A 6,827-nucleotide genomic window follows, 5' to 3' on the forward strand; every position below is an offset into this window, starting at 1 on the left:
TTGGAGGCAAGGATTCTGGGGCTTCGTCTGACATACTTTGGGCATGTTGCAAGGAGGGACAGGTCCTTGGAGAGGGACATCATCCTTGGGAGGGTAGAGGGACGGCACAAGAGGGGAAGACTCTCTATGAGACTGATTGATTCAGTGACTGGGGTAATCGCGATGGGTGTGTCAGAGGCAGTGTGATTGGCACAGGATAGAGAAGGGTTTAGGGCTGTTGTACATAGGGTCGCCTTGAGTTGCAAACAACTCCACGGCAGTCAAGCTCTGGTAGTGCAATGATTAATCACTTGTCTTTTACCCAAAGAGAGACTGTTTAGACCAACCCAGAAACTCTACAGGAAAAAGACCTGGCTATCTCTCCTTAAAGAGGGAACGCTGGTGGAGCAGGGTAGGAAACTGCACTGCCGTCCTAAAACCATATGGCCTGAATCCACCAGTTCTTCTGTGGGAAAAGAATGAGAAATTTTTTTGCATGCAAATTACTGCCTCTGAAACCTCACTGGAGAACTAGCGATAGGTCTATTCTGACTTGAAAGCCGACAACAACAACAATCTGTTCTGAAAAAGATTATAGCTGAGAAAATTTATGGGGAAGTTCTATTCTCACATAGGGCCAAACATTGACTGGCACCCAGCAACAACAACAACAAAGCAATATTATTCACACCATGTTACATGCTATATTCTTTTTTTTAAGATAATTTTTATTTATTTATTTATTTATTCTTTTTTTTATGTGTGTACCGTCAAATTGGTTCTAACTGGTACAGGAGGCGATTGTTCCTCCTTCTTCAGCAGAGCATCTGGTGGATTTGAACCGCACACCTCTGGGATTGCAGTGCAGTTTCCTGTCACTAGGCCACCAGAGCTCACCGCTATATTCTTTTTATAAAACCATTATTGTAGAATGAATATAAGGATCCAAGAGTGGTGGGAGAGGTTGGAAGCAGAGGGATAAGGATGTGCAGGGAGAGGAGGAATTAATCATGGGGTTGTACAATTTGATGGTTAGGGAGGGTGAGGAAAATTGAAAGAATTTATTCTTGAAAACAATATATTCGAATTTTGTAAATTAGTAGAAAATTTTTTTTAAAATAAAAAAGCAAGCAATCATTTTATCAATTAGGAGTATGCTGATGTCTGTGCTAGGAAAGACAGTATCTAGTGAGTTACCATCAAATTACTCAAAAAAGAATCATATTCACAAAGGTTAGGTATCATTACAAAATTAAGTGACTATTTCCTCTTCCCAAAGTTTCTGAGACTCTGGACTCATGTTTTCATTTTGCATGTCTCAGTGTGGGAATTGACATTTTCAATTCTATTGATATCCTTTTAAGGACATAGCACGTAAATGGCGATGTGCTAGACTCTACGAAGATAACGAAATGAGTAGAGTTCAGCTGTTTTCCTAAAAAAGCTTAAAGTGTGTGTGTGTGAGAGAGAGAGACATTAGAGGCAAAAGTATAAATATGAAGATAAAATAAGATCAATTGGGTACTTACTATATATTAGACACTTGTTGAGTGTCATTGAGGGGACTTACAGGTATGTGACAGATAGTACTATCCTCATACACATTTCTGGCTGTCATTTTTTCTCTAACAGATCATTGCTTTTCTTCAGGAGAGTCATTGAGGGTTGTGGGGGTTTTTGTTGTTGTTGTTTTCCATTAACAGTAACATTGTACTACTGTTGCTTCTTACACCAGGCATTGTTGTTGTTGTTAAGTGCTGTTGAGTTGTAGATGACTAATAACAATCCTAAGAATGAAAGACCTGAACACCTATATAACTTTCATCATTTCTACAGGTTCATAGGGTTTCTGGAGGCAAGCTATTTTGGAAGTGGATGCTACTCCTGCTTCCAAGCTTGTCATTACTCAAGTTTATTTTTAATTTTTTTAAACCTCTGTGGGAGGGAGGGAATATCCTCACTTAATTTAATTGTTCAGTGACTTATTGGGTCACTTAGAATCCACAGAGAACTTCAAAGTGCTCTGGAGACTCAAAGGAAGGATTATCACTTTGGGATAAGAAGCTATCAAAAACTTCACAATTGAAGGTATTTTTTAAAGGCTTTGGAATCTGAGCAGAAATTTGAAAGGCAAAAGCTTGGGCACTGGCCTGGGAAGTATTCTTGAATGGAGGAATCTTAGCAAAGCTCATAGGGAGCTCAGGGAAGAGCATAGCATGATTGAAGAGCTTGTAGGGTCTTGAAGTAGTGTTGTAATAGACAAGAATGGCAAGATATAATGTTTTTGTTATTTATTATTAATTGCAATGGAGGTTCTTTAATATAAGAACAATTAATGGTAGAAAAGAAGGCAGAAAACTGGGATGGTCATAGCTCTGCTTTAGAAAAATTATACTCTCCAGATTAATACATAAGATTGATACTAGCAGACAAGATCACAAGAAGCAGTGAGACTTATTTGGAGATTGTCCCAAGAATTCAACAAAAGGAAATGAGACTCTGAACTAGGTCAGTGGCTTTGGGAACACAATGTGAAGTCCTTTAAGATGGGCACCATGTGAGCTGTTTAGTTTCAGTATTCCAAAAGAAGAAATTGTTTCTATTTGTTTGTAACAAATGAGGGAGCTCTAGGGAAGTAGTCATAAAAAGTTGCACTGCTAACTCTGAGGCCATGTATTTTTGGAAGTTACAATCCAACTAGCCACATTTTAGGGAAGAAATAATTGGAAATCTCTTCCTTTATGATTTACAACTTCCTAAAACAGAGGAAAGGTTCTTCTTGTCTGTTATTTCTGAAGTGAATGGGCCAATCCTTGTTCCTAGTCTGTCTTAATGTCAATGTTTGAATCAAGAGCAATATTTGATGAACAAACATTTTACTCAATAGAGCAAATGAGAGACCTTTCCCATTATTCAGGTAACGGATCAGGTGTTGGCCCGCCGCCACCCCCCTCAGCACATGTGACTTGTTCCCACCCCCACTCCTGCTCTGCTAGCACCCAGTTCAGTTCCCTCTCCTTTCCTGTCCAGCACCTTCCACTCTTCTGCCCCTCGCCACACCTGGTTTGATAGCTTAGGCCTCCATATCTGTATGTAGAACAGATCATTTGGGAGGCTGAGCTTTATGAGGAATGTGGCTTCAGGATTGAAGGAAGACTCATCAACAACATCAATATCCTGTGTTATGCAGATGACACAACCTTGCTTGTTGAAAACAGAGGAGGACATGAGGTGTTTGCTGCAGAAGATCAAGGACTGTAGTCTTCAATATGAATTGGAGGTCAATGTCAAGAAAATAAAGATTCTCACCACCAGGACTATCGGTAGCTTCATGATGAAGAGAGAAGAGATTGAGAATATTAACAACTTCAGCTTGCTTGATTTCACAATCAACACTCTTGACACCAGCAGGCAGGAAATCAAAAGATGAATGGCATTGGGAACGTCTGCTATCAAGGACCTCTCTAGAGTACTGAAGAGGAGCGATGTGGTTAGGTCTTCGCACTGGATGTAAGGCCAAGGACTCACGGAAGGGACCAGAGAAAGAAAGGAAGCTAAAGAAGCTTTATTAAGAGGTCTCCCAGGTGGGATTCCTTGGTCTGCAGAGAAAGAGACAGGCAGAGAGCCAAACGCCATGGTGGATTATGGCAGGTTTTATAGTGAGGGTCTTTAGGGAACAAAGGGAAGGACATCCCATTGTGGTTTAAGGAGGGAAGGGGGTGGGACACTTCATGGTAGTTTAATCAGATGAGGGAGGCTGTTCACTCCCTTTGTTGACATGTTGACATTTCTTGAATCCTTTGTTCTCCCTTTGAGTTTGGTCCCCCGCCTGACAGATGTCAGTCTGGAGACTTAGGTGTTTCTGATATAGGCCATGGTCTTCACAATTACTTGCTATGCATTTGAGAGCTGAACAATGTCTAAGGATGATAGAAGAATTGATGTCTTTGAGTTGTGATGCTGGAGAAAAGTGTTGATCATACCAGTGTTGGATGTCCAGGAAAACAAAAAAAGGTCTGTCCTGGAGAGGGTGAAACCAAGCTGCTCCCTGGAGGCAAGGATTTTGAAGTTCCATCTCACATACTTCGGGCACATGGCCAGGAGATCCAGTCCTTGGAGAAGGACATTATACTTGGAAGGGTGAAGGAACAGGACAGGAAAGGATAACCCTGCATGAGATGGATTGACTCAGTGACTGGAGAAATGGGGTTAGGTCTGCCAGAGGTAATGAGATTGGCTCAGAACAGGGCAGGGTTTAGAACTATGGTACATAGGGTCCAAATGAGGCAAGGGTTTTGAGACTCCATCTCACATACTTTGGCCACATAGCCAGGAGTCTTTGTAGAAGGATATAATCCTTGGGAGGATTGAGGGAAAGCACAGGAAAGGAAGGCCCTGGATGAGATGGATTGACACAATAACTGGGGTAAAGAGAGTAGGTGTCAGAGACAATGAGATTGGCTCAGGATAAAGAAGGGTTCTGAGCTATTGTGCATAGGGTCACTCTGAGTTGTAGTTGACAGTATATAGCAATAACAACACCCAGTGGAGGGCAGCTATAAGTCAATTACAACTCCATTGTAATGAGCTTGAGTTGTCTTTGTTCTTTTTTTAGTATTAAATAAGCCCATTCTAGAAATACTTTGATACTAAAATGTACCAATTACCTCTCTCTGTGTGTCTCAATTCTAAGGTGTCAGAACTGACTCATATCTGACCCTTTATTTGGTTTCTGAGGCTGTAAATAAGTGAGTGGAGATAACCTACTTTTCTCCCACAGAGCTAATTTTATTCAAACCACCAAAGAGACACGACCTTTAGGTTAGCAGTACAAATCCCTGTGGACTGTTGTTGTTGTTGTTAGGTACCACTGAACTAATTATGACCCATATCGACCTTATGAACAACAGATCTGTCCTATCCTGTGCCATCTTCACAATTTCTGAAACACTTGAGCAGCAGTCACTATCAATCCATCTGGTTGAGATTCTTCCTCTCTTTCCCTCATTCTCCACTTTTGAAACTTATTGACCCTCTCCAAAGAATATCCTCTCCTAGCAGCATGCTCAAAATGTTACATATTATTTTAGAGCAGCTACAACCCAGAAATTGGACCTTTTAGATCACACAGCCCTTTGATGGTTTAGGCTTCTTAATCACACAGCCCCTTTGGGCCTTCAGGCCTTGTTTGAAGCACCAGTGTCAAAGATTCAGCAGATTTTGCTGTGATCATAATATCCACATCTGGGCTGTTACCCCTTAATGCTAGCTGTGAGTCTTAGCTTGAACATATCAATACCCTCCCAGGAGCATATCCCGCCATATCTTTGTAGACTTCAACTGGATTTAGTAACATAATATTCATATGCCTAATTTCAGCAACAACAATTTGTTATTAGAGGTAAACACTAATCTGTCAATTTGTTCTATTGGGGAATTACTTTTTTTAATTAGCACAACATTTATCTCTATCAGTTTGCTGTACTGAGGTAACTTGTGGGCTGTGGTGATGCAGAAAGGTATGCAATTCGTGTGTCAAAAGCTACAAGGGTCACCCATATTGGCTAGGTTTTATTACAGTTCCCAGATTAAGACAGACTAGGAAACAATATTAGTCATCCACTTCTTTTTTTTTTAAACTTTAATTGAGATTTTAATCAAACTTTATAAAGAACTTAGGTTTCCAATTGTTCATTGTTGCACATTTTCCTCCCTGCCCCCCTACTCCCCCAGGTCACATTTTTTTTATGGGGATAAAAGTTCTTTCATTATTATATAGTTCCCCCACCCTCACCACAAACCACTTTAATATACAGCTCTTATCCTGGACTCTTGTCAAGCCAATAATACCTAGTTGTATATTCCTTTTATATAGTTTTTTTCCTCCTGTGTTTCAATGCCGTGTCCATTATTTATCATCTCTTTTATTAGTTTCCCCTCAACCCTTGTATCAGTCCTGTTTTAAAACAGTGGCATTATGCTATATTTGTCTTTCCGTGACTGAGATATTTCACTCAGCATAGTACCCTCCAGGGTCACCCATTTTGTATAATAGTTAATGAGTTCTTTGTTTTTCAGTGCTGCATAATATTCTATTGTGTGAATATACCAAATCTTCTCTATCCATTTATTTGTTGATGACACTTGGGTTGTTTCTAACTCTTTGCTATTGTGAACAAAGCAGCAATAAACGTGAATGTGTATATATCTGCTTGGGTGGCAGTTCGGGTTTTTTTAGGATATATTCCCAGTAGTGGAATTGCTGGATGAAATGGTATTTCTATTTCCAACTTTTAAAGAAAGTGTCATACTGCCTTCAATAGTGATTGCACCATTTTACACAGCCACCAATAGTGAATAAAAGTTCCAGTTTCTCTGCAAACGTGCCAGCATTTGATGTTTGCTGTTCTGTTAAATTTTGCTATTCTTGTTGTTGTTGTTGTTATGTGCCATCGAGTTGTTTGCAACTCATAGCGACCCTATGTACAACAGCCCTAGACCGTGCTGTATCCTGTGCCAATCTCATTCTTCTGACTCACCCATCCCGATTACCCCAGTCACTGAATCAATCCCTCATAGAGGGTCTTCCCCTCCTGCGCTGTCCCTCTACTCTACCCAGCATGATATCCCTCTCTAAAGACCTGTCTCTCCTTACAACAGGTCCAAAGTATGTCAGATGAAGCCCCAGAATCCTTGCCTTCAAGGAGTAGCCTGCTTTAACCCTCTCTAGGATGAATCTGTTTGTTTTCTTGGCAGTTCATGGTACATTCAATACTCTTCTCCAGCACCACAGCTCAAAGGCATCAATTCTCCTTCTATCCTCCCTAGTGATTGTCCAACTCTCTGAT

This window comes from Elephantulus edwardii, unplaced genomic scaffold (assembly GCF_000299155.1).
Source record: "Elephantulus edwardii isolate Elephantulus edwardi_28Jun2011 unplaced genomic scaffold, EleEdw1.0 scaffold00505, whole genome shotgun sequence".
Classification (NCBI taxonomy): Eukaryota; Metazoa; Chordata; class Mammalia; order Macroscelidea; family Macroscelididae; genus Elephantulus; species Elephantulus edwardii.